The 24,809-nt window shown below is 44.4% G+C and overlaps 1 long non-coding RNA gene across 1 annotated transcript; it reads left to right on the top strand.

Moving 5' to 3' along the window:
- The first annotated feature begins 10,594 nt into the window (after positions 1–10,594).
- On the top strand, positions 10,595–24,302 carry LOC108583111. The gene is made up of 4 exons (XR_001897414.3): positions 10,595–11,486; positions 12,758–12,928; positions 18,767–18,918; positions 21,794–24,302. It is a non-coding gene; the product is annotated as an uncharacterized LOC108583111 (long non-coding RNA).
- Positions 24,303–24,809: the final 507 nt, after the last annotated feature.

Genomic DNA, 24,809 nt, shown 5'->3' with positions numbered 1-24,809 from the left:
GATCTCGGCTCACTGCAGCCTTGACCTCCCAGGTTCAAAGGATCCTCTCACCTCAGCCTCCTGAGTAGCTGGGAACAGAGGCATACACCACGATACCCGGCTGGGTCTGCATTTTTAAAGGCTTCTGTGTCATGTGAAACTTACACTAAACAAATCTGTGTGGTTTAATCTGTCTTGTTATAAGGGCCTCAGCCACAAACCTTGTGGTGAGCGAGGAAAAACATCTTTTCTTCCCCTACAGTATTCCTGATGCAATCTAGAGTCGAACACATTGCCTGGCACACAGTAGTGACTCAGCAGATGGTGTCATCAGTGTTACCGTAATTCTTACAGAGAAACATTAGTGGGGCCAGTTTCTTGGCTGTGCAACCTGTGCAGTCACTCAGGCTGCAGGCTGCATACCCAGGACAGCTCTGCTGTGGTTTTTTGTTTGTTCGTTTGTTTTTGTTTTTTGTTTTTGTTTTTGTTTTTTTGAGACAGAGTCTCGCTCTGTCATCAGGCTGGTGTGTAGTGGCGTGATCTCGGCTCACTGAAACCTCCGCCTCCCTGGTTCAAGCAATTCTCCTGCTTCAGCCTCCCAGTAGCTGGGACTACAAGCATGTGCCACCATGCCCAGCTAATTTTTTGTATTTTTAGTAGAGACAGGGTTTCACCATGTTGGCCAGGCTGGTTTCAAACTCCTAGCCTCAAGTGATCTGCCTGCTTCAGCCTCCCAGAGTCCTGGGATTACATGCGTGAGCTACCATGCCTGGCGTCTGTCCGTGGTTTAATACTCTGCTGTCATCATCTCGAAAGTCTTAGTGCTTTCCCAACCAGGGACTCCCCATTTTCACTTTGTACTTGGCTCTGTGAGTGGCGAAGCTGATCCTGAGGATTACAGCACTGGAAATCCACTCACAGGCAATCTTCTGGCTTCACAACTCTGGTTGAGCTTCCTGGTATCCTCTTTTCTTGTAAGTATGGTCTTAGTTTGCTTTTCCCCAAAAGAAGGTCCTGAAGGAAGGATTTGAGTATAAATAATTTATTTGAGAGATAATCTCAGAAAGCATAATGAGGAAGTAGGGCAGTGCGAGAGGGCAGGAGGGAAGTTCATGAAGGGCACATTAACCAGAGAGTCACTGGGGATCAGATCTGCTAAGGAGCCTCTGAGTCACCAGAAAACACATACCCCAGAATCATGACATCACAGAAGTGGGGATGAATCAGGGGCATTTATCCACCCATTCCTGACCCACACTGCTTAAGCTTTGCTCCTGGGGAATGAAGCCTCCAGTGCTTTTGGCCTGCCCCAGGTGTGGGTCTGAAGACCTCTGGCAAAAAGACTCAGAAGCCAGGCCCAGAGCAGTGGCTCACGCCTGTAATCCTAGCACTTTAAGAGACCAAGACAAGCAGATTATTTGAGTCCAGGAGTTCAAGACCAGCCTGGGCAACTTGGTGAAACCTCATCTCTACTAAAAATACAAAAATTAGCCAGGCGTGGTGGCATGCGCCTGTAGTCCATGCTACTTGGGGGCTGATGCAGGAGGATCACTTGAACCTGGGAGATCAAGGCTACAGTGAGCAGAGATCGCACCACTGCACTACAGCCTGGGTGACAAAGTGAGACCATGTCTCAAAAAAACAAAAACAAACAAAAAGACTCAGAAGCTGGAGACTGGAAGCTACTGAGGTGGTGGAAAATAAACCCCAGTACATGTTTGGTCTTGGATTTCTTCTCCAACTTCAAAACACACTACGTGTCCAAATACCATGATCTGGCAGAAGTTACTCTCAGTTGAGAGGTAGGATGGTTGGGTCTTAGTTCTGATTCTGCTGTGTGAGCAAGCCAGGTCCTCCATTTCCCTGGGCTTCTTGTCCCATCTGTGAAAACAGAGAATTGAATGACATCTAAATTCCTTCTACTCTCAATGTTCTATTCTAATTCATTTCTGTAACCAAGAATGTTGGGCTTGGGGGAGGAAAAGTGCCAATCCACCAAACAAGTAACTCATTAAAATAGAAGAGTCTCATTAATTTTTTTCTGAAGAACTGAATTCTTTAAAATAGGGAAGCATATTGAATAGGAGAGCAGGAGCAGCTGTTCTGTTTTTCTTTGAGGATAGAATGAAAGGCACTGGACTTAAACTGTGCCAAAAGGGATTTATTTAAATTAGACATTAAGCAAGTTGTGAGACAATGCAACGTGTTACCCAAGGAGATGTTGGAACCAGCTCTCTAGAGACAATTTTTAAAGAATTGTTTTATTTTTGTTCTTCAAACTGTACATGTATGTTTCTATCCAGTGTTTCATATGTACATTTCATCTCAACATAAAATGAGAAGGTACAGTGAGGTCTTTCTAGGAGAAAATGGCAGATAGGAGGCACTTGTTCACCACCAACCACCATCTCCAACCTATGGCCATGGCAGACATTACTAATGAATTGTTGCTCTCTTCCTGTCCCAGTTCAGGCAAGGCCTCGTCATTTATCTCAACACCATGATCCAGCTATCCACCATCAATCAATCACAGTTGGCCAGTGCGGTAGAAACCTTCACGTCTCACATGACTATGGGGTCTCTTCCCATGATGGTTATGACTATTTCACTCGCATTCATGGCTGACTCAAACCATTTGTACAGAATCCTATGAAAAGACTATGTTCCTAAGTCTCCTCAATATATAACAGTCACAGTGTTCCTGCCGGGGAACTTTAGCATGTTAAGAATTATCTGTTCCTATTAAAATGTAGATTCCAGAATCCCACCCCCAAAGAGTCCGATGATTATGGGAAGAGGCCCAGAACCTCCATTCTCCGGAATGATTCTGTGTGACAGATGGATCCAGTGATTACTCTCTGGGAGGCAATGCCACCAAAGGAGGGCAGGAGTTGCCGTACAGGTTCAGAGACCTGTGTAGGAAATAAATGTCCTATATTTGCATCTCAGTTCTAGCTCATTCTGTTCAGTCTCATCTGGAGTCCAGTTTCCAGGCTGGTCTAGGCTCTGCCATATCTTTCTTGCACAGAAACAATCCCTTCTTTGTTGGCTCTCCAGGCTGTATCTTTACGTGGAATTCAGGTTAAATTGAAACTGCAGGAAACTCTCTGTTGTTTATTATCCACTCAGCAGGCCAGGACACTTCGCTCTTCACTTTCCTGTGGCTTTTCTCTTAACCATCTCAGATTTTCAGATCTGTATGACTGACCTGTCCCTGGACTTTTCTAGTGTGTGATTTTCCTTTTCTTGACTCACACTTGCTTTTCTTTTTACAGGAGGACATCAATCAGTTTCACACTGTTTCCCCAGCCTTCTACAGATTCATATCTACTCATCTCTTTAACAAAGAAGGCTGATAACAAGGATCATATTCAAAATGTTTGACAACTGCTTGGTGTGAAGTAAAATATAGACACCTGGCACAGAACCCAACCAGTCAGAACAGGCATCAGTTCTCATTAGCCAGTACAGCTGCATGCATCCCACCTGGTGTGGAAAGCTGAATAATGCCCTGTTGTCCTAGTCCCCAGAAGCTGTGAGTGTTACCTTATATAGCAAAGGGACTTTGCAGGTGTGATTAAGTTGAGCTTGAGATAGAGACATCATCCTGGATTATCCAAGTCTTAAATGTAATCAGAAGTGTCCTTATAAGAGGAAGGCAGAAGGAGATTTGACCATATAAGACAGAAGACATACAACTATAGAAGCAAGATGCTTCACGGCCACTTTGAATATGGAGGAAGGGGACCTGAGCCAAGGGATGTAGGTGGCATCTAGAAGTAAAAAAGGCAAGGAAATAGATTCTCCCTTAGAGCTTCCAGAAGGAACCAGCCCTACCAACACTTTGACTTTCGTCCAATGAAACTAATTTCAAACTCTGACTTCCAGAACTGTGAGAGATAAATTTGTGTTGTTTTAAGCCTCTAAGTTTGTGATCATTTCTTACAACAGCCCAGGAAATCAGTGCATCTGGGAATACCAGAGTGGAGATGGTCAGGGGAGGGCTGGAGGCGTGAGGAGAGTTGGCCATCACACACCCTGGCTGAGCTGAACTGTGGACCCCAGTGCAACATGGAGCCAGGGAGAGGCAGGGATAGAGAGTCTGAGATCTGCTGGGAAGACAGAGGCAGGACAAGTGCAAGAGTAAGATGTAGCCAGAAAAGTACTTATGGCCAGAGTCAAAGCAAAACTGTAATCAAGTCCTATACATATCCTCTGTCATTAAACAATGCTTTAGAATGTCTAGGGCAAAACTCATGTGCTCAAGTTACTGCTGAGTGCAAAGGCTGGCCTGCGCCTTGTTGGTAACGGGGAGTGAAGAAAAGTCTACTCTATTCCCCTCTGAGTCCTGTCCCCTTTTCATGGTACATCCAGAAATCTTCTAGTACCTGTAGGGTCCTTCACTGGTATCATGGGAACTGGCTTTGCACTCTCTGAAACGACTCTCCACTGGGTGCCGTGTGGGCTCTTCTGGGATTCCCACTGCTAAAAGCCACCCTGATGATCTTTTGCCTCTGGAAGATACTGGCCTGAGGATAGATATATAGAACAATGGAATAGGATTGAGAGTCCAGAAATAAATCTTTATATTTATGGTTAATTAATTTTTGACAAGGTCACAAAGACAATTCAATGGAGAAAGAAGAGTCTTTGCAACAAATGGTGCTAGGACAACTCATAACCACAGGCTAAAAAATGAATTTTCAACTCTTTCTCACACTGTATACAAAAATTAACACAAAATGGATCATAGGCCTGTATGTAAAAGACAAAACTGTAAAACAGAAGAAAACATGAACATAAATCTTAATTACGTTGGAGTAGCCAATGGTTTCTTAGATGTGATGCCTAAAGCACAAGCAACGAAAGAAAAATAGTTAAGTTGGAGTCCTTCAAAATTAAAAATGTGTGTGCTTCAAAGGACACTGCCAAGAAAGTGCAAGGACAACCCACAGAATGGAAGAAAATACTTGCACATTGTCTACTGACAAGGAATTTGCATCCAGAATACACATGGAATTCTTACAATTTAACAATTTTTTAAAAAACAATTTAAAAATGGGCAATTTAAAAATGTTTACACAGACATTTCTTCTAAGAAATATAAATAGCCTGTAAGCACATGAAAAGATGCTCAGCATCATTAGTCATTAGAAAAATACAAATTAAACTCACAATTTTACACTCATGAGGATGGCTAAGATGAAAAAGACAGAAAATAAAAAGTGTTGGTGAGGATGGGGATACATTGTAATTCTTATACATTGCTAATGGGAATGTACATGGTGCAGCCATGGTAGAGAACAGCTGAGCAGTCCCTCAAATGACTTTCCCTCTTGCTCCCTGTTCCCACGTGGGTGACAACCATCCCTGTAACACTTCCGGTATCTTTCTCCGTTCACTTCCTCCCAAGACACACACACACAAATGAGACAGAGAGACATGGGCTGGGGATGGAGGCTTCTTCCCTTCCAACCAGGGGCTCTGCCTCTCTTATTGTGGGAGTGAACTTGGCCTGGGAAGGAGATGAATTGTAATGGAAGACAGAGAGGGAAAAAATACAAACGACCAGCCAATAGCGGCCTCCTAGGCCTGTTTTCTATTTAGGCATTCACTTTTCTCCCACAGGCCTCTATGTCGTGGGGCCAAATTCTGTTTTTTTGCTAAATGGCCTAGGATTTCCTCTTGGTATCACAGGCTTCAAAGTCTCCTGGTGCATCACACCCAACTTCCCGTCCCCCAGCCAGATTTCTGTCCTGACAGCAGGGTGTTTCCTGGGCTCTCTCACCACCTGCCTCCCTCAGCTTTGAGAGGCTGACTGGCCTGTGGACCATTTCCCTGACCTGTCCTTTCTCTCCAGTGTCTCTGAGCCCACCTTCTCACCTTGTCACAGCTTCTGCTTCCTGCCAGTGCCCTGAGTCTAGTGGCTGCAGCCCTTCCTCTGGTCACTTCCTCCCACGAGGTTCTGCCTTGGAACCCCTGGTCCTGACCTCTCCCTGTGTCTCCCCACTCCTCTGCTAAGCCCTGGCAGGAGGAACTAGGACAAAGGGACTAAATGGGAAGGGCTAAGAACTCTGGGAGACAAAAGGAACCTTTGTTTTCATTTGCTCCATGCTCCTGGCCAGCCCCTTTGCAGAGCTGTGCCATCCACTGTCATGTTCACATTCACCCCCTGATCCACAGCACATGGCCTGGCCTTCCCTGCCATCTGTCCAGCAGCAGAACTGCCTGGCTGTGCTCATTGCAGACTGTAAATAAACCAGTAGTCTCCACTTCTAAGGGAAAACCAGAGCACAGAAATTATGTTAATTCCAGTCCTAACCCATTTACATGCATATATTAATATGAATCATGTTACTGCTCCAGCTGTTTCATTATTGCAAATACTCTCTGGTGATAAAACCATCAGGTATAAATAACAAACAGTTCTCCTTCTAGCCTCCACCCTTTCACAACTGCCAACACAATCTTGCTTAACTCTACCAGAAAATCTGCTATAGCCATTAGGAATTTAAAGCCCCCCAATAATTTAGTTCCTTTCAAATGGATATTAACTGTCATGTTTCAAGGAAAATGTCAGAAACAACAGGCTATGCTAGCTGGTTGGTGCTGGAAGTTATTTTAGAAGAACTTGAATCCCAAGCACACAAGTTCATATGCTCACTAAGATCAATGCATGTCACACTCTAATGAGTGTTGGATCTTACATAATCGTTGAGCAGATGGGCTGTAGCCATGATTTTGTGCAAATGTAAATTATCCTCTAAATGAGATGTGCTTGAAAAAGATACACCAGGCTCAAATTTCCAAACACGGAGGGGAAAAAACAACTCACCAAAGCCCCATTATTTACTCAGCTGGTATTGAATGCAAGTCTCCTAGCCAATGTTTTGAAAAATTTATCCCACAGTCTTAAGAAGAGGGAGAAGTCAAGGGCTCTGCACAGTTTCATCTTCCTTTCCCAGCCTTCAATAGCAAGGCATCTGTGGAGAGAGAGGAATTTTGCTATTTATTGGGTACAGTCTAGGAAGGTTCACATTCTGATCCTTTTTTTTTCTTTAAATATATTTTAAGTGGAGGTGTCATTAACACACAATGAAATGTATAGCTCTTAGATGTTTCAAATGAATAAACTTTGACAATTGTAAATGTGCAAGTAACCAACACTCAAAACAAGATATAGAACATTTTCATCATGCCTGAAAAGTTTCCATCCCTACCCTCAACCAGGCAACTGCTGATTTTCTTTCTGTTACTATAGAATCAGTTGTGTCTGTTTTAGGATTTCACGTATGTAGAAGCATACAGTAAGAACTCTTTTGCTTTTAGCTCCTTTCATTCAAATAATGTCTTTGAGATTCATTCAGTTTGTTGCATATATTTATAGTTTGCTCTTTAAAAAACTGCTGAATATATTCCATTGTTCCATGAATGTATTCTATTATTGGAATTAGAATCCAATGATGGAATGTATTTCATTATTCCATTATTTTACTGAAAAGACTAAAATGTGTTTATCCATTTACCTATATCTGGACATTTGGATTGCTTCCAGTTGTTGGCGCTAATTCAATGGGGAAAGGAAAGTCTTTTTAACAATATTGCTGGAACAACTGGATACATGTGTGGAAAAAATTGAACTCCAATCCCTATCTCACTCCGTTAATAAAAGTTAATTCAAAATAGAACATACACCTAAATGTAATAACTACAGCCACAAAATTATTCTAATACAGCATAATAACTTCATGACCTTGGGGTGGGCAGAGTCCTTGGACAGAACACAAAAAGCACTAACCATAAAAAAAATTGGATTTTATCAAAATGTAAAATTTCAGCTCATGAAAAGAGACGCCAAACCACTGGGCTGGGAAAAAAAAATGCTTGGAACACATATATTTGACAAATGACTTGTATCCAAAATATATAAAGAATGCTTTTAGGCTTTAATTACATCTCAAGTTTTAAAGAATGCATACAAGCCAACAATAAAAAGACAAATAACCCGATTTAAAATGGCACAAAAACCTCAACAGACACTTCACAAAAGATGCACAAATGGCCAATAAATCCACAAGAAAATGCTCAAAATCTCTAATAGTCCAATTTTTACCAATTCTGGTTTAAAATTCATCTGGTCAGCTATTCAAAGCACTCTCATTTCCCCACCACACTGGAAGATACACAATGCCAAAGGGAAGCGGATTTTGTTATGTGAAGACTTAGTTCTCCAGCCCCCTCAGACTGCGTGCTTTCTGCTTTGTAATTACAAGGCATTTTCTAGAATTGCTGAGGTGAACGTACCTGCAGCTGCCAGAACCTATCTTTGTGTCATCTCGTGCTGCAAAAAGGAAAAACTCTGAGAGCTCGTAGCTTTGGACCATGCGTGGGAAAAGAAGGGGGTGGCTCGTAGGCTGCAGGCAGGGCAGGTCAGCCTAGAAAGGAGGGAAAGTGTGGGGGGATTTTATCAGGACCTGCATACAATCTGCCCTATCCAGTGAAGTTCAAGTGTAGCGCTGCTTTTATAAGCAGAATAAAATCAGAATCTCCAAAGGGCTCACTTTTCGTCACTAATCATTTGAAAGAGAAAACATTAGCCTCCAGCCTTCTTTCAGGAGCTGGACTTTAGCTTTTCTAAAGAATAGCAACATTTAGAATTTATCAATACAACTACTTGTGGGGCACCAACTACATACGCAACAGGTGCTCTTGTAAGCACAGTGAAGGTATGACTGAGTGGTACACATCCTCAGGAAGCTTCAAAGACTCTACACAGTCAACCAGTTAGTCAACCATCCATACCAGGTAGCTAAGGAGAAGGAGTTTTCATTGGTGGCAGAAACCGAATAGTGACAAAAGTGTCCCTGGCCCAGGGCATTCAAAATATTAGAATTCTGCTATTGTTAGGCAGGTGTTTTATGTTACTCCCTGAATCTGGGAAACTAGCTCCTGGGATAAGTAACAAGCATTTTATCTGGATCTTGATTGGAATCAGATTTAGATTAAATTCAGGTGAAAACAGAGTCTGCCTTCTAACTACATTTTGAGAACTGCCGCTAAAGGAGGAAGAAGAGATGTGCTAGGAAGGAGGCTCTTGGCAATGGTGCTAAACTCCACAGAATTGAATTTAACAGGAGCACAACAACATCTAATTAAAGCTTATTTGGGTAGGAGGATCCCATATAAATAAATGTATCAGATAACTGATGTTTATCTATTGAAAAGCATTTTTTAAAAAAAAAAACTTACTAATATATTTTATCTAACCCAATATACTAAAAATATCACTCCAACATGTAATCAGTGTGAAATTGATTAATGAGACATTTTACATTCTCTTTTTTTGTACCAAGCTTTTGGACTCTGGAGTGTTACATGTGCAGCACCTCTCAAAGTGGCCTGAATTTCTAGAGCTCACTGGCCACATGTGGCTCATGGCCTGCTCCCATATTGGATGGCATAGGTGTAGGATCTCATGGCTCATGTTTGGCCTACTGCTGCTCTTGCACATGTAAATTTCTCTCTTCCCAAAATTGCAGCTCCTCCTGTAATCTCAGCACTTTGGGAGGCTGAGGCAGGAGGATCATTTGAGACCAGGAGTTTGAGACCAATGTGGGCAACATAGCAAGACTCTGTCTCTACAAAAATTTTAAAAATTACTTGGGCATGATGGTACACACCTGGAGTCACAGCTACTTGGAAGGCTGAGGTGTTAAGACTGCTTGAGCCCATGAGTTCGAGGCTGCAGTGAGCTGTAATGATGCTGCTGCACTCCAGCGTGGATGCCAGAGCAAGACCCGGTCTCTAAAAAAAATAAATACATACATACATATGGTTCCTTAAGGGCAAAGCCAACATCTTTTTCTGTTTAACATTATAACTTCCATAGTACCCTGCCTAAAACAGCTGCCTATCAGATACTAGCCAATTAAAGTTAATTGAGTAAGAACTTGTGGATTCATCAACTGTCTCCTGAATTTTCCCTCAGAATGTTAATATTCCTTAAACTGCCAATTTGTGACTTAAAAAATATTTTTCTCTGCTTGGTTATCTTAGTTATATGCTGAGCTGCATTTTCTGCATTTTATTTGCTTTACAGACAGCCTCTGTTTTTCCTGTAAGTCAGAGATGAGTGTGCCACCCCACAGCTCCTCCCCAGATCTATGGGCTGCCTCCTAGGGACCGTCCCTCCCTCCATGGGAGGCCAGTGGACCAGGAGAGGTGTGTGTTTCCCACACTTGCCAGATGGAATCCCCCGGAGTGCCTGTTAGGGTCACAGGTAAAAGTCAAAAAATGTTTAACCTGGTTCATCATTTCAGTTGGAAAACCTTTCCAAGATAAAATAATTTGTTAAGTCTGCAAAGTATTTTACTATTTACAAAATATACGTGAGCTTTCTTACCTTTGCTACTTAGAAACCCCGTCTCTACTAAAAATACTAGCCGGGCGTGGTGGTGGGCGCCTGTAGTCTCAGCTACTTGGGAGGCTGAGGCGGGAGAATGGCGTGAACCCGGGAGGCGGAGCTTGCAGTGAGCCGAGATCACGCCACTGCACTCCAGCCTGGGAGCACAGCGAGACTCCGTCTCAAAAAAAAACAACCTCAAGAGGTATGGAGGGTAAATGTCAGGCACCTGTTGGTCGTGTGAGGCGCTGAGACTGGGAGGCGCGGGTGCTCCGCCTGAAGTCCCACAGCTGGGAGCTGGTGGATAGAATTTCTGACCACAAGTCTTCAATCCCCAGTGTTCCCCACATGTTGAAGAGCCAACTGTAGTTAGAGATTGTTTCCATGAAATACTCGAATTATATGGGCCTCGATCCTGACTTGCTAATTGTCAGGGATTGGCGCCCTTCAGATTGTTCTCTAAAGAGTTCTGTAAGCGCCCTGGCGCTGCCGCCCGCATGCCCAGGTCCCCCTCAGCCTGCATTTTGACTGCGATCCCACTGCACCCTTTGCCGCTCAAGGCCGTTGAGCGCTCTCTGCTCCGTTGGGCACCTCTGCCCTCTGCCCTCTGCTGGTGACCCCTGCTTATAGCAACTCTCTCGTCATCTTTGATGCTCCCTTCCAATGTGGGACCTGCCTTCCCCATTCTCCCCAAAGCATCTTAGGGGCCAGGCAGTTACTTGCAGCCAAACTTCCTTGATATATTGTTCAGGGGCCAGAAAAAAGGAAATACAACCCAAAGAACAGCTGATACTTCCAAAGAGATGTGGCCCTGAGCTTCCAGCCTGGACCCAGCCCCAGAGTTCCTCACCATGTTTGGCACTTAACTGTCTTCCCGATGCAGTGCCAGCCCCACATTGCCTGCACTGCCTTGGGGCCCAGAAAAACAGACATGAGTCCCTTTCCCCGCGGCCTTCCCCAGTCTGAAGTTCACCTTTCAAGTTTTCATTTACCGACCTAGAATCAGCTTAGTAGGCTTGTCAGCAGGATGGTCTCTTTTCTCGGGGTACTGCCTCCTCCCCGAGCTTGCATTACGGCCTTGAGTGGCACAAATGAAGTGGCACCGGTAAGTACCCAATATCCCTGTGTTCTGGGGCACTCAGACTTAAATGACTGCCACTAGGATAGTCCACTTCCTTCACCCAGACTTTCCTTCAGTGTGAGGTCAAGTTCAAGTCTGCAGAGGCCTCCTGTTCCCACGGAAACACAGATGTAGGTCTCCAGCTTGTTGGAGAACATACCCAACTCCCCAGAACAGGCAGTATCTTAAGGACACAGAGCAATGTCACTCCCTGCTGAGAAAGTACAGATCTCTTCTAATAACAAATGTCTGCCAAAAGAGACGCGGAATTTGCAAAACCAAGAAAAAGCTTAATTCCTCAGTCTAAGAAATCTGTAATAGGACCACTTTGCCCAATTCAGGTTTTCTCTCCACAGAGGTCTATGCACCCCTAGCGCCACCTTTGCTTTCTCCCAGAGAAAAACTTTCCCTGACAAAAGGACAGAAGGGGACAGGCTGCCTCAATGAGAAATTTCATATTCCCCTCTTAGGAAGTGATTCTCCTAGGAGGCAGTTTCTGCTGCCAACTTTAACGTGCTGCTTTTACCAACTATTAAACCCACCCAGGCTTCCAAAACCAGATGCAGTTCTAGTGAGGGCAGTCTGTGACATCCAGTGCTGAGGAAGTCGAGTGCTCTGCCCATCCTCCTGTGAGTTCTTACACAGCGTAGACAGAACAGAACTTCACCTCCACTGGGTGACGCAGGCACCCAAACACCAATTAACTGCACTGTCCTGCTAATACAATGACGCCTCCAGGGAAACTGGGCTGGGCAGGTCAGTTTGCCCTGGTATTAAACGGTCCCAGACAACTCTTGGTTGAGTTCTGTCTCCTGCTTTATAGGTGTCTTAGTCTGTGTTGTTATAATAGAATACCAAAGACTGGGTAATTTATAAAGAACAAAGATTTATCTCTCACAGTTATGGAGGCTGGGAAGACCCAGGTCAAAAAGGCTACAATCTGGTGAGGGCCTTGCTGGTCATCCCATGGTGGAAGGTGGAAGGACGATAGAGTACATGTGAGAAAGAGAAAGGGGAAGGATGCCAAATTCATCCTTTTTATGAGGAACCCACTCCTGTGATAACTAACCCTCTCCCACCCTAACGACATTAATCCATTTATAAGGGCAGAGCCTTATGACCTGATCACCTCTTAAAGGTGATTAACACCACCCACCTCTCAACACTAGCATTGGGGATTCAGTTGCCAGCACACGAATTTGAGGGGACACATGCAACCATAGCAGTAGGATTTGCATTTCTTACTTGTCTTTCAGGCTGTCACATGTGTCCTTCCTGCTGCTGTTGGTGACTCCGCCCCACAGAGAACAATCTTCTCTTCTCATCTCTGTTGTGAGCTGAGAATCTTGACATCCAAACTTCATAGAACTGCTTCTGCATGAACAGCATACGCATTTTGAGTGAGGACCTCAGGGTCTGCCATCTGAGTAAATAACATCAAATTTAGTTTCTTAATTGTTTCTTCTTTTTTCAGTTCTGTTGCTGATATTCATTCATCTGTCTATTCATTCAACAATACTTACTAAGCACTTACGTGTTAGGTCCTAGAGTCATGGTTCTTAACCTTGGCTACACATTTGAGTCAGCTGGGAGCCTTACAGACTTTCCAACGCCAGGCTTCCATCACTGGAAGATTCTGATAGAAATGGTCCTGGGTATGTCTTGGGTATTGGGAGTTTCAGAACCTTCCCAGGTGATTCTAATGTGCGGCCAGGGTTGAGAACTCCAGGTCCGAAGGCTAAGGGACTTCTTCATGGTTTGTTAATACTCTGTGGGAACCCATCAGCTCCCTTCCCCATAACATCTGACAGCTATTTCCACCGTTAGGAGTCTTTGGTGCTTTGCCTTGTCTATATTTTTTGCTCCTTGGAATATTTGAGTCTTTAGGGATGCTTTTCTGGACCTTTCTTTCTTGAATAATGTATAGAATATGTGATTACAAAGATTAAACTCTTGGGCCAGAGTCTGACATTGTTGCAGATAATAAGCTTTTATTGGTCATTGACTTGGGATCAAATCTTGGTATTGAAGAAATCTGAGCTGCTTCCTAGAACAGAATTTTATCTTGAGCTATAGAAGGCACACTCTGTCCCCAAACATCACGGCTTCCTTCCTCATCTTCCAGACTTGAAACTCAGGATTCTTTTTCAGCATAGAGGTCTGATCCAAAAGGCCAAAGAGCAGTAGTTCCAGCTTTCCTAATCACTTCCTGTGTGACCTTGAGTAAGTTGCTTAATCACTCTGGGCTCTAGATGCCTCATTTTAAAGTTATCAGTAATACATGTCATAAACTTAATTTTATAACCAAGGGAGTTGTGATCATCAAGGATTGTAAATGCATGCTTTTTTTATAAGGAAAGAAATTCAGCAGTATTATTACAAAGTTAAATACCTACTGTGAATTGATGTTAACCCTTCACTTCTTCCTTTCTTTTCCACAAGTTTAACTCTAGTTTAGGGTTTTAAAACTTTATACAGAGATTATTGAAAGTGATTTCTGAGACTCCTGTAAAGCACAAATAATATACTATTTTAATTCGGGGTGCGGTTTATTTTGTATTAAATCTATTTAGGGTTAGAATTGGGAACGTGAAAAGAACCAAAGTTGAGTGATGCAAAGTCCAGCCTTCTGAATGGAAGACAGAGTTTCAGGAGTTGCTTGGGAGCTGGACAGCCCTTCCCTCTTCCCCCTGCTACATACAAGGAAAAATATACCCAGCAAGTGGGCAGGGCATTTCCCAAGGCTAATTTACCGGAGCCTTTTGTAATGCAATTCAGGTTACTGACTCTATTAGCAACGTGTTGTCCCACTGTTGTGCCTGCAGGAAGGACATCTCTTGCAGGCCAGGGGAGGTTAATGGCAGAGATTATCCCTCACGGTGCCAGAGGACCAGCTTATTTTCAGTTGTCCAAGGCTGACAAAGGAAAATCAGAAAGAGAAAAGAAAAGTGAGTCAAGACCATCCCAATTTCTTTTCTCCATGCCTCCATCCTCAGGGCTCAGGGCTCTCCTCTCCACCCCCACACAGCAGAGCGGGTAGGAGTGTTCCTAGCTGTGACTTCTGTGCACCTGGATGGGGCCCATAGATTTTCACGACACAAATGGAGGCTGGGGTGCGGGAGAGTTGGACAGACCAGGGAGAGGGGATGCTGAGGCCTGAAGGAGAGAAGAGACTAAGAATCCGCACAGTGTGGGGAGAGGGAGATGGAGGCAATGGGAGGAAAGAGACGTCCCCAGGAGGGAACACTGTACAGCCACAAAGTATGCTGCTCTAATCTCCCTTCAAGACAACCTGCCACACGGAGAGAAACTGGTGTACAGCGTTCTGCATATTCTGATCCGTTTCAGCCCTCACACTGAGCCCCCAGCACCCCCACTGCACTCCTCAAGCTGCTCCCAGCCCATCACTGAGCAGAGTGAATGCTCCTTTGCCTTGAAGATCCCCATCTGCTGGGCTTCCTGAGATTCCTTCTCCCCATGCCACTTTCCTCCCCTCCATCCTCCCACAGGTATCAGGTCTGAGCTGTACTCTGAAGGCATTCTCTTTACCTTTCACAGATGTGTCCCCCAGTCAATAAATCTCTTGTGTATCTAATTCCATCTTAGTGTCTCCTTCTTAAGAAGCAGACTGACCCAAACTGACACTGCCCCTCTGGGATGTCCATGGGAACCTCTACACAGGGATGTCCTAGTTTATGTAAAAGGAGTCCTTTTCCTTCTGCCCGTTTATAATCTCCCCTGTCCCACCGTGCAAAATAGAGATCCCTTTCACTTCTCCAGCATCTGAGTATGAACGTTGCCCCAGGGGTATTAAAACCATCCCAGCTGCCAAACAAGAACAATGTGAAATATTAGCATTGGCCTTCTTCAATCAAGATACTACAAGCCCATGATTGGTTCCATCTTAAGTACATTGTGGCTAATGCACGAACCATGGTGTTTTGTCCATGTCGTCATGCTCTTGTTTCACATCTGTTCAAGACCAGGGCGGCAGAAGTGATGCCAAGTTTCATTCAAACATTTCCTGGAGTGGCTATGAGAAGACTCCTCACAGAACTCTAGCTCCAGGGAGCTCAGTTGACTCAGGAGTCCCAGTTCCTGCCCTCTGAAATCCATTGGCACAAATGTGCATGATTCCATCACCATGAGCTGCTCTCAGCCAACTGCTGAATGTGACTGGGAAACTGAGGCAGACCTGCTCCTGGAAGACTCAGGGCACCTCTGATGGCCAGCCTTGACTCGCAAATTCCCTGGTGGCCTTGCTGAAACTTCCTGAGGGTGCATGGCAGCCTAGGATGCTTCCACCCTCTCTCCTTCATGCAGCCTGGCACTCACACTGCCATCTGACTGGTCCCAGCCTTCCTCAGCACCGCCACCCCACCTTCGCTTTCTCTCATCCTTGATTCCTCTAATGAAATCTTTGCATGCCAAGTCTCTGCGTGTGTAAGCTCGTTGTGGATCTGTTTCTTGGAGAACCCACCCAAACACGGGTCCCTTCTTCCACCATAAACTACCCCCTGCCCTGGCTGTCAAAGACTGCAGCCCTCCTAAGGTGGATCCCATGGGCACAAAGCCATTGCCCTGACAGAGCTGAGCCTTCCTTCACTTGGACCCCATTACACTGTCACCCAGACATTCATGGTGGGGCTCCATGGCCCAGCACTCCCTGTCTCAGTCAGAAATGCAAGGATGCCATCATGGAGGATGCAAGTCAACAGAAAGATTTCCGTTAAAAAATAAAGTTGAACACTTTTTTCTCTTTTTTAAGACAGGATCTCACTTTGTCACCCAGGCTGGAGTGCAGTGGCGAGATCGCAGCTCACTACAGCCTTGGCCTCCTGGGCTCAAGTGATCCTCCCACCTCAGCCTCCTGAGTAGCTGGGACTACAAGCACACACCACCACACCTGGCTAAATGTTATTTTTGTAGAAATTGGGAGGCCAAGGTGGGCAGATCGCGAGGTCAGGAGTTTGAGACTAGACTGGTCAACATGGTGAAACCCCGTCCCTACTAAAAATATAAAAATTAGCCAGACGTGGTGGTAGGTGCCTGTAATCCTAGCTACTCGGGAGGCTGAGGCAGGAGAATTGCTTGAACCCAGGAGGCAGAGGTTGCAGTGAGCCAAGGTTGTGCCACTGCACTCCAGCCTGAGTGACAGAGCAAGACTCTGTCTCAAAAAAAAAAAGAGAGAGAGAAAGAAAGAAATGGGGGTCTTACTATGTTGCCCAGGCTGGTCTCGAACTCCTGGGTTCAAACAATCTGCCCACTTCAACTTCCCAAAGTGCTGGGGCTACAGACATGAGCCACTGTGCCTGGCAAAGCTGTACATTTTCTAACAGAAAGTAAGTCTGTTTTGACAATGAGACCCAGCCTTGCTATTTTGATTACACAGCAGACATTTTCTGTACATTGAATGACTGAAACTGGAGGGCAGGGTGGGGTGAGCCCACATGTTCAAGTACGTAGTTTAAAAAGTATAGATTTTAAAATTATGTTATAAACAAGAATTGGAATTAATGATATTTCAGGCTTTCCAACCTTTTCTGAATATACCAGGTATGAAAACATGCTTCCAAAGTAACTGTTATAATTAAGAATCACTTGGCAAGTCTTGGTAAAGCTTTTTGGTGTACTTCCTAGAGAGTAAGAGAAATGAGTGGTTCTAATGACTGAGTAACAAATCCTTCTGCAAGTCAAATGGTTTCTAGTTCCTTGCCTTGAGCAAAATTGAAGGAGTACTTAATTGAACTGTCAACTGAGAGATGGAAAATATGATTTTTGGCAGATACTTTAGAAGCAGCTTAGAGAATTGAGTGTTGCTAACATAAGAGAAATTTTTCTCTTTCCTCCTACTTATTTATGTAACCAAATGTTTCCCAGCACCTGAATCTATAAAATTAAGGATAAAAATAAAATTGTTCCTAACTCTGTCTCATTCATTCCCATATACATGAGCTTATTGGAAAACACAAACACTTTCATCTAGCTCATTGAGAAATTCATTTCAAATGCAATTTTACTTTTCCTATTTAAAAATTATATTCATGTTCAATAACTTGTGATATTTTTATGTTATGCTGATTAATGGGTATGACTAGTGACATTCATGATAACCAAGAAGAAATATTTTAACACTTAGGGCTTAAGGATGCAGGAAAAAAGTCTTATTTACAAAATTTTCAATTTACGTAGATATTTTTGTGGCAGAGAAGTAAAACAGGATGGGCAACAGGCATTGGAGTATAAAAATACATTAGGGAAAGGCAATAAAAATATGAGTTCAAGGAGAAAAAAAGTAGTGTCAAATTTTAGACTACTATAAAGGAGCTTCTTTATGTATCTTTTTTCTTTTATTTTTTGAGATGAAGTCTTGCTCAAGTAATCCACTTGCCTCGGCCTCCCGATGTGCTGGGAGTACAGGTGTGAGCCACTGCACCCAGCTTGTTTATGTATTTTTAAATGGATAATAGATATCAAATCACTATGATGTTTAGATATCATTGGATATGTTTTTAAATAAATTTAAAATGGCTTTGTTTAAAACTGTTCATAGTTATGTATAATAGGTTAGAAATAATATTCCATGCAACCACTTTAAATTATTTAAACTATGATGCCGGGGAACATGGCTTTTCATGATTTGCTGAGAGGGAATGCAAAATAAAAAGTCTGAAGGCCAGACAGCTCAAGAGTTCTCAATCTTGGTTGCACATTAGAATCTCCTGGAGTGGCCTGTAATGCCAGCACTTTGGGAGGCTGAGGTAGGCAGATCACTTGAGGTCAGGAGTTTGAGACCAGCCTGGCCAACATGACGAAACCCCGTCTCAACCAAAAATACAAAAACTTCTCCGGCCATAGTTGCAGGCACCTACAATCCCAGCTACTTGGGAGACTGAGGTAAGAGAATTGCTTGAACCTGGGAGGCGGAGGTTGCAGTGAGCCAAGATCACACCACTGCACTCCAGCCTGGGTGACAGAGCGAGACCCTGTCTGGAAATAAATAAATAAATAAATAAATAAATAAATAAATAAATAAATAGGAGTCTCTAGGAGAGGGATTCAGGCATTGGGATTATTTAAAAATACTCAGATATTTTTAATGTGTCTAGGGTTGAGAACCCCTGGGGGCCTAGAAAAATAAGGACCCCTCCAGGCAGGCTGAGAGTTATCTGGATCTTGTGGGAGGAGCAGGTAGCTGAGGCTCTGCGGCCCTGGGGCAAGAACAGTGAGAACTCCAAAACTTCTGATGCTTCTCTTGATTTTAGTGTCTGGTGAAGAGGAGCCGAGGTGTCCTGCCAGCTGTGTTCTAAAAACTGCACATGGCCACTCCATGCCTCAGTTCTCAGGGCCCTAAAAGCCCCTTCCTGGGCTGCTCCCGCTTCTCCTGGCGCTGGGACCGCTCTTTCTCATGATCAAGGTGAGACACCCTTTCGCTAGACATGCAGAATGGGAGGCTGACCACGGGGCGGGGAAGGCGAGAAGAGAAGAATTTGGAGACAACAATATCGGGTGGAAGCGCACGCTCCCAACTCCTGTAGAGCATATGGAGGGGCCATGTCAGGGACATTGATTGTGTTGATTCCGACCCACTCTAAGTCCTTTGGGATGATTTGAACTTGTCTAGGCTCTATACAGCTCCCTAGAAACAGAGGCACCCAATTTTCATGAATGACGGGTCGATAGCAGGTAGGCAGAACCAGAAAGAAAACCAACAGGGAACTAGGAGTCATGAGACTCACAGGCGCCAGGGGAGGCTCCCTCCTGGCTGGCTGTGTAACCCTGGGACTTTGTCACACAGATGGGCGGAAGGAAGTAGGCACTAACCGCTGTTCCAGCTCTGTGATTACATTACATTGGTGCAAAAGTAATTGCAGTTTTGCCATTACTTTTAAATGGCAGTAAGTGTAATTACTTTTGCACCAACCTAATATCACAGTGGTCTCCTGCTTTGTAGGAGTTTGTAGACCTAGGAGATCACATCTAGGTCTGTCTGGACTGTTTGTATGAAGCACGTGTTCTAACAGAAGTGTTAGCTTAACCCGGTCATGGTCACAGGCAGCTTACCTAGACATCTCCACGACCAACTGCCTGCCCCCGGTTGACTCATTGGATTTACAAAGCCTCGCACGTCATTCTCCCCTGTCTCAAGCAATCAATATCCGACATCAAGCACTGAGATTTACCAGCCACACCTAATTCTGGGAAAGGCCAAATGAGAAAGGCGTGTCTCTCACACATGACGCCTCTCTTTATGTTCTGTACCTGGTGTGTTAGTTTCCTGTGCCTGCCCTAACAAAGCACCACCACAAACCAGGTGAGTCAAAACAACAGAAATGTATTCCCTCACTATTCCAGAAGGCAGCAGTCTGAAATCATGATCACCGGGCCATAATCAAGGTTTGGCAGGGCCATACTATCTCTGGAGGCTCCAGAGAGAATCTGTTCTTGTCTCCTTTGGTTTCTAGGAGCTGCAAGCATTCCTTGACTTGTGGACACATCATTCTAATCTCTGCCTCTATCTTCATATCACCCTCTCCTCTGTGTGTGTGTGTGTGTGTGTGTTTGTGTGTGTGTAAAATCTACCTCGGTCTTCCCTTTCAGGGATAAATGTGATTGCATTTAGGGCCCGGCTAATCCAGATAATCTCCCTCATTTCAGGATAATTAATGTAATCTCATCTGCAAATGTATTTTTTCCAAATGATGTAATATTTACAGGTTTCAGAGATTAGGACCGGATATATTTGAAAGCCATTATTCAGTCTACCATACCTGGTGAACAGATGTCACTTGGTTGTAACGAGCTTTCCATCAGTCACTGAAACATCCACTGTGTGGTCCCTGGTCACACCTTTCCCTTGAGGGTTTGGCTTCTGGGTTCTAGTGCCACCTCTAACAACAATACTCAACTTGATGGCTTCTAAAACTCTAGGTGTCTGCCTGAGATAGGAATCCAGACCAAAATATTTCAGATACTTGTTGTCAGAGGGCAGTATGGATAGGGGAATAGGATGATGTGTTCCAGAACCTGGCCTGGGAAGCAATGCTGCGAGTCTACAGGGGAGTCAGAAAGACTCATTCATCAAATTACTGCTCTGTGCAGATGTGTCATTTTATGATAAGGGAGTCCTTGAGTCCTAGGTGTCCTCCAGGGGACTCTGTAGTGGAGGGACAACTTTCTAGGCCACAGGACAACTTTTTTTTTTTTTTTTTGAGATGGAGTCTTGCTCTGTCACCCAGGCCAGAGTGCAGTGGCACGATCTTGGCTCACTGTAACCTCCTTTTCCTGGGTTCCAGTGATTCTCCTGCCTCAGCCTTCTGAGTAGCTGGGATTACAGGCAGATGCCACCATGCCCGGCTAATTTTTGTATTTTTAGTAGAGATGGGGTTTCACCATGTTGGCCAGGCTGGTCTCGAACTCCTGACCTCAGATGATCCACCCGCCTTGGCCTCCCAAAGTGCTGGGATTACAGGTGAGAGCCACCATGCCCGGCTTGACAATTTTTTTTTTTTTTTTTTTTTTTTTAGAGACAGGGTCTCACTCTGTTGCCCAGGCTGGCACGCAGTGATGCAATCAGAGTTCACTGTGACCTCAAACTCCCAGGCTTAAGCAATCCTCCTGCCTCAGATTCCCGAGTCGCTGAGACTACGGGCGCAAGCCACTATGTCCAGATAATTTTTAAAGTGTTTTTTAGAGACGGAGTCTCCTGTGTTGCTCAGGCAGTGGACAACTCTTTTTTTTTAATTTTTAATTTTTATTTTAATTTTTGGGGTCCATGTGCAGGCTTGTTATATAGGTAAATATGTGCCATGGTGGTTTGCTGCACCTATCAACCCATTACCTCAGTATTAAGTCCAGCGTGCGTCAGCTATTTTTCCTAACGTTCTCCTACCTGCTCAGAGGCCCCAGTGTGCATTGTTCCACTCCCTGTGTCCATGTGTTCTCATTGTTCAGCTCCTACTTATAAGTGAGAACACACAGTGTTTGGTTTTCGGTTCCTGTGTTAGTTTGCTGAGGATAATGGCTTCCAGCTCCATCCATGTCCCTGCAAAGGACACGATCTTGTTCCTTTTTATGGCTGCATAGTATTCCATGGTGTATATGTACCACATTTTCTTTATCCCATCTATCACTGATGGGCATTTGGGTTGATTCCATGTCTTTGCTATTGTGAATAGTACTGCAATGAACATATACGTGCATGTATCTTTGTAATAGAATGATTTATATTCCTTTTGGTATATACCTGGTAATGGGATTGCTGGGTAAAATTGTATTATTTCTGGTTCTAGGTCTTCGAGGACTCACCACACTGTCTTCCACAATGGTTAAACTAATTTGCTTTCCCACCAACAGTGTAAAAGGGTGAGGAGAACTCTTAAAGGGGTCCAACTGGGCTGAACAATCTGTAGCTAAGATCACCTAAACCTACCCCTTGAATGGTGGCAGGAGAAAGGGAAGAAGGGAACAAGGGGCAGCAGAGGGGAACATGAGCTCATGCCCCACTTTTGGATGCTGTTGGAAAACAAAGCCGAATAGCAAGAGGGCGGGGATGTAAAATCTTGATAAAGGACCTCCATCTGCATGGTGCTTTTCATCAACAAATGGATCTGAGGTGCAATTAGTAAATGTGAAAGGATCTCTCAGGACAGCCACAAAACGGGTTGCTAAGTTTGGAAACTTCTCTGAGTACCTCACACATGGAAAGTCCCATTAAATATTTGTTAATGCGTTGGTGTTTCCACTTGGGAAAGAAGGGTTTCAGCCATGCACAGCATTTTTTTAGCTTTGGGTGGATGGCGGATTCTCGTTATTCTGTCCTGGCTTTTGCTGTACTAAGAACCCTTTAATTCGAATTTGGGTAGCTTCACATCGTATTTGGATTAACACTGAACCAACACTGCCAACACTGTGGATAAAGCATTTTCTTTTGGGGTTTAAGAGCATTAGCTCTATCCATTTGTGGTGTTTAATCTATTCTGAATCAATTGTATAATTCAAATAAACGACTCAATGGTTTTCTTATTTACCAATCTTTTCACTTGTTTATTTTCTCAACTATTCTAAGCCATTCTGCATTATCTTAGTATCCACTTCTTGACTTGCTCTCTCTCTCTCTCACACACACACACACACGCACACACACATACACGAGTGTGCTGTCCTTCATAATTTGGTACCAGCTGCAAAATGACTAATAGGCAATTACAATTTCCTCTTGAGAGTCTATGGAATACCAAACAGTAGGAGTCCTCTGATTGGGTAGAAGTGTTTGGTGATGATTTTAACCACATTGGAGTTCAAGAAGCATCAACCTACTATAATCCTTCTGGAATAGAACCAAACCAGGGACTCTCCTGGCTGTGACAGCGAGTGTGGAGAGTCAAAGTCTAGGCCTGGCTCTGCCACTAATTTCCTTCCCTGTCCAGGGACATGCTGCAAGTTGTTCCCCAGTGGCCGTGTCTGTGCTACCAGCTTGCAGCGGGTCCCTAGGCAGAATAGGAGAAAGGAGAGTCCCTGGAGCTCTGTGCCTATCCTCCTCCCAGACTATTCTCACCCTAGCATCAGGCCCTAGATTTAATGCCATTTCTTGGGAATGCCTTTCCTGACTCTGGGTCTAGTATAGATTCCCCTGCTACCTTCTTCCAGGCCCTGATCACCCATTACCCTATTCATATATTCAAGTACCTACTATATGCCAGGCAGTGAGCTAGATGCCAGGCATGCAGAATGAAAAAGACTGCCTGCCCTTATGGAGCTTACAATAGGTGACAGGGAGGGGCTTGAGATAGACAGCAACCCTGTACGCAGTAAAGGTAGAATTCAGCCATAGGAAGTCACCAAAGGAGAAGAAAGGGGTATGATGAGAAAGTTCGCCAAGGGCCATCATGGGGACTGAGCTCAGGCCCAAGTCCCAGCTGGAGAGGTGAGAGTCCTGTGATTGTTCCTGCCCAGGTACTTGCTTCAGGGCTCTGGCTCAGAACCTTTCATTCAACACAGTGTACTGACGCCTACTGGTTGCCCAGCTGTGTTGTGCCTCTTTCTTCAAACCCTGCTCTTGGCCAAATCTAGACTGGTTAGCCTGTGGTGGACACAGGCCCTGACCTGTAGAGGGTGGTCTGGCTTTGTTACAGAATTGGGCATTTCTGAGACTTTGACAGATTCCTTAACAAGGATCAGTATAAAGTACAACATGGTTGATTCTTGAGTGCAGGCTGTGATGAGTGACCAACGAATCAACTACGAAGCAGGAATAGGAACCCAAGAAAAAGAAAGGGTCTGCATAAACAGTGATGGGTTTCTAGTTTTTCTTTCAATGAGTATTAAAACAATGGTGTCTGGTGGCCATGTCTATGCTATAGACTGTCCCCCTGACCACAGCTAATAGAGCCAGAGTAAACACCTGACTACACTGGGCAAGAGTACACGGTCGTCAGGCTACAGTTGATGGGACCAGAGAGAGCGCCCATCCCAAGCTAGACGAATGAGAATGTTTCTCCAAGGTTTTCTAAATTGGAGCTAAGGAAAGAATCCAACAGCCAAGTGCCAGCCATATAGAGGACGCCACTGTGCAGCATGACACAGTAGGAAAGAAAGAAGTTGCTACGAAGAAAGACGCACATATAGAATTCAGACAGAGAGAGAGAGAGAGAGAGAGAGAGAGAGAGAGATTCCTGGTGCTATTTTAATCCCTGATTCTAAGCCAGACACAGTGGCTCATGCCTGTAATTCCAGCACTTTGGGAGGCCAAGGCAGGCAGATCACTTGAAGTCAGGAGTTTGAGACCAGCCTGGCCAACATGATGAAACCCCTTCTCTACTAAAGGTACAAAAATTAGCTGGGTGTTATAGCAGACACCTATAATCTCAGCTACTCAGGGGGCTGAGGCAGGAGAATCACTTGAACCCAGGAGGCAGAGGTTGCAGCGAGCTGAGATCTCACCAATGCACTCCAGCCTGGGTGGCAGGGCGAGACTCTGTCTCAAAATAAAATAAAATTAGATAAATAAATAAATCAATAACTCTGCTTCTAGTTGTTTCTGTGGCCCAGAAGGACCCCCTACCCTTACCATGACTTTGTTGTTAACTCCTTAGGGGAAAAATAAAAAAGAAATCCTTCCATTTTCTAAACCAGCTTGAGTTGGTTTATATCACAGCATCTCCAAGAGCATAGATCTTCTGCTACACGGCAGGGCCAGGGCCAGGACCACATTCAGCTCCAGGCAATTGCACTGAGGACTCAGTGACACAAGTAAGCAGAACTTCTCCCACTTCAGCAATTATTATTTCAGAGAAATTATTTGAAGAC

This window comes from Papio anubis, chromosome 19 (genome assembly GCF_008728515.1).
Source record: "Papio anubis isolate 15944 chromosome 19, Panubis1.0, whole genome shotgun sequence".
Lineage (NCBI taxonomy): Eukaryota > Metazoa > Chordata > Mammalia > Primates > Cercopithecidae > Papio > Papio anubis.
This window is presented reverse-complemented; position numbering and strand designations above follow the sequence as displayed.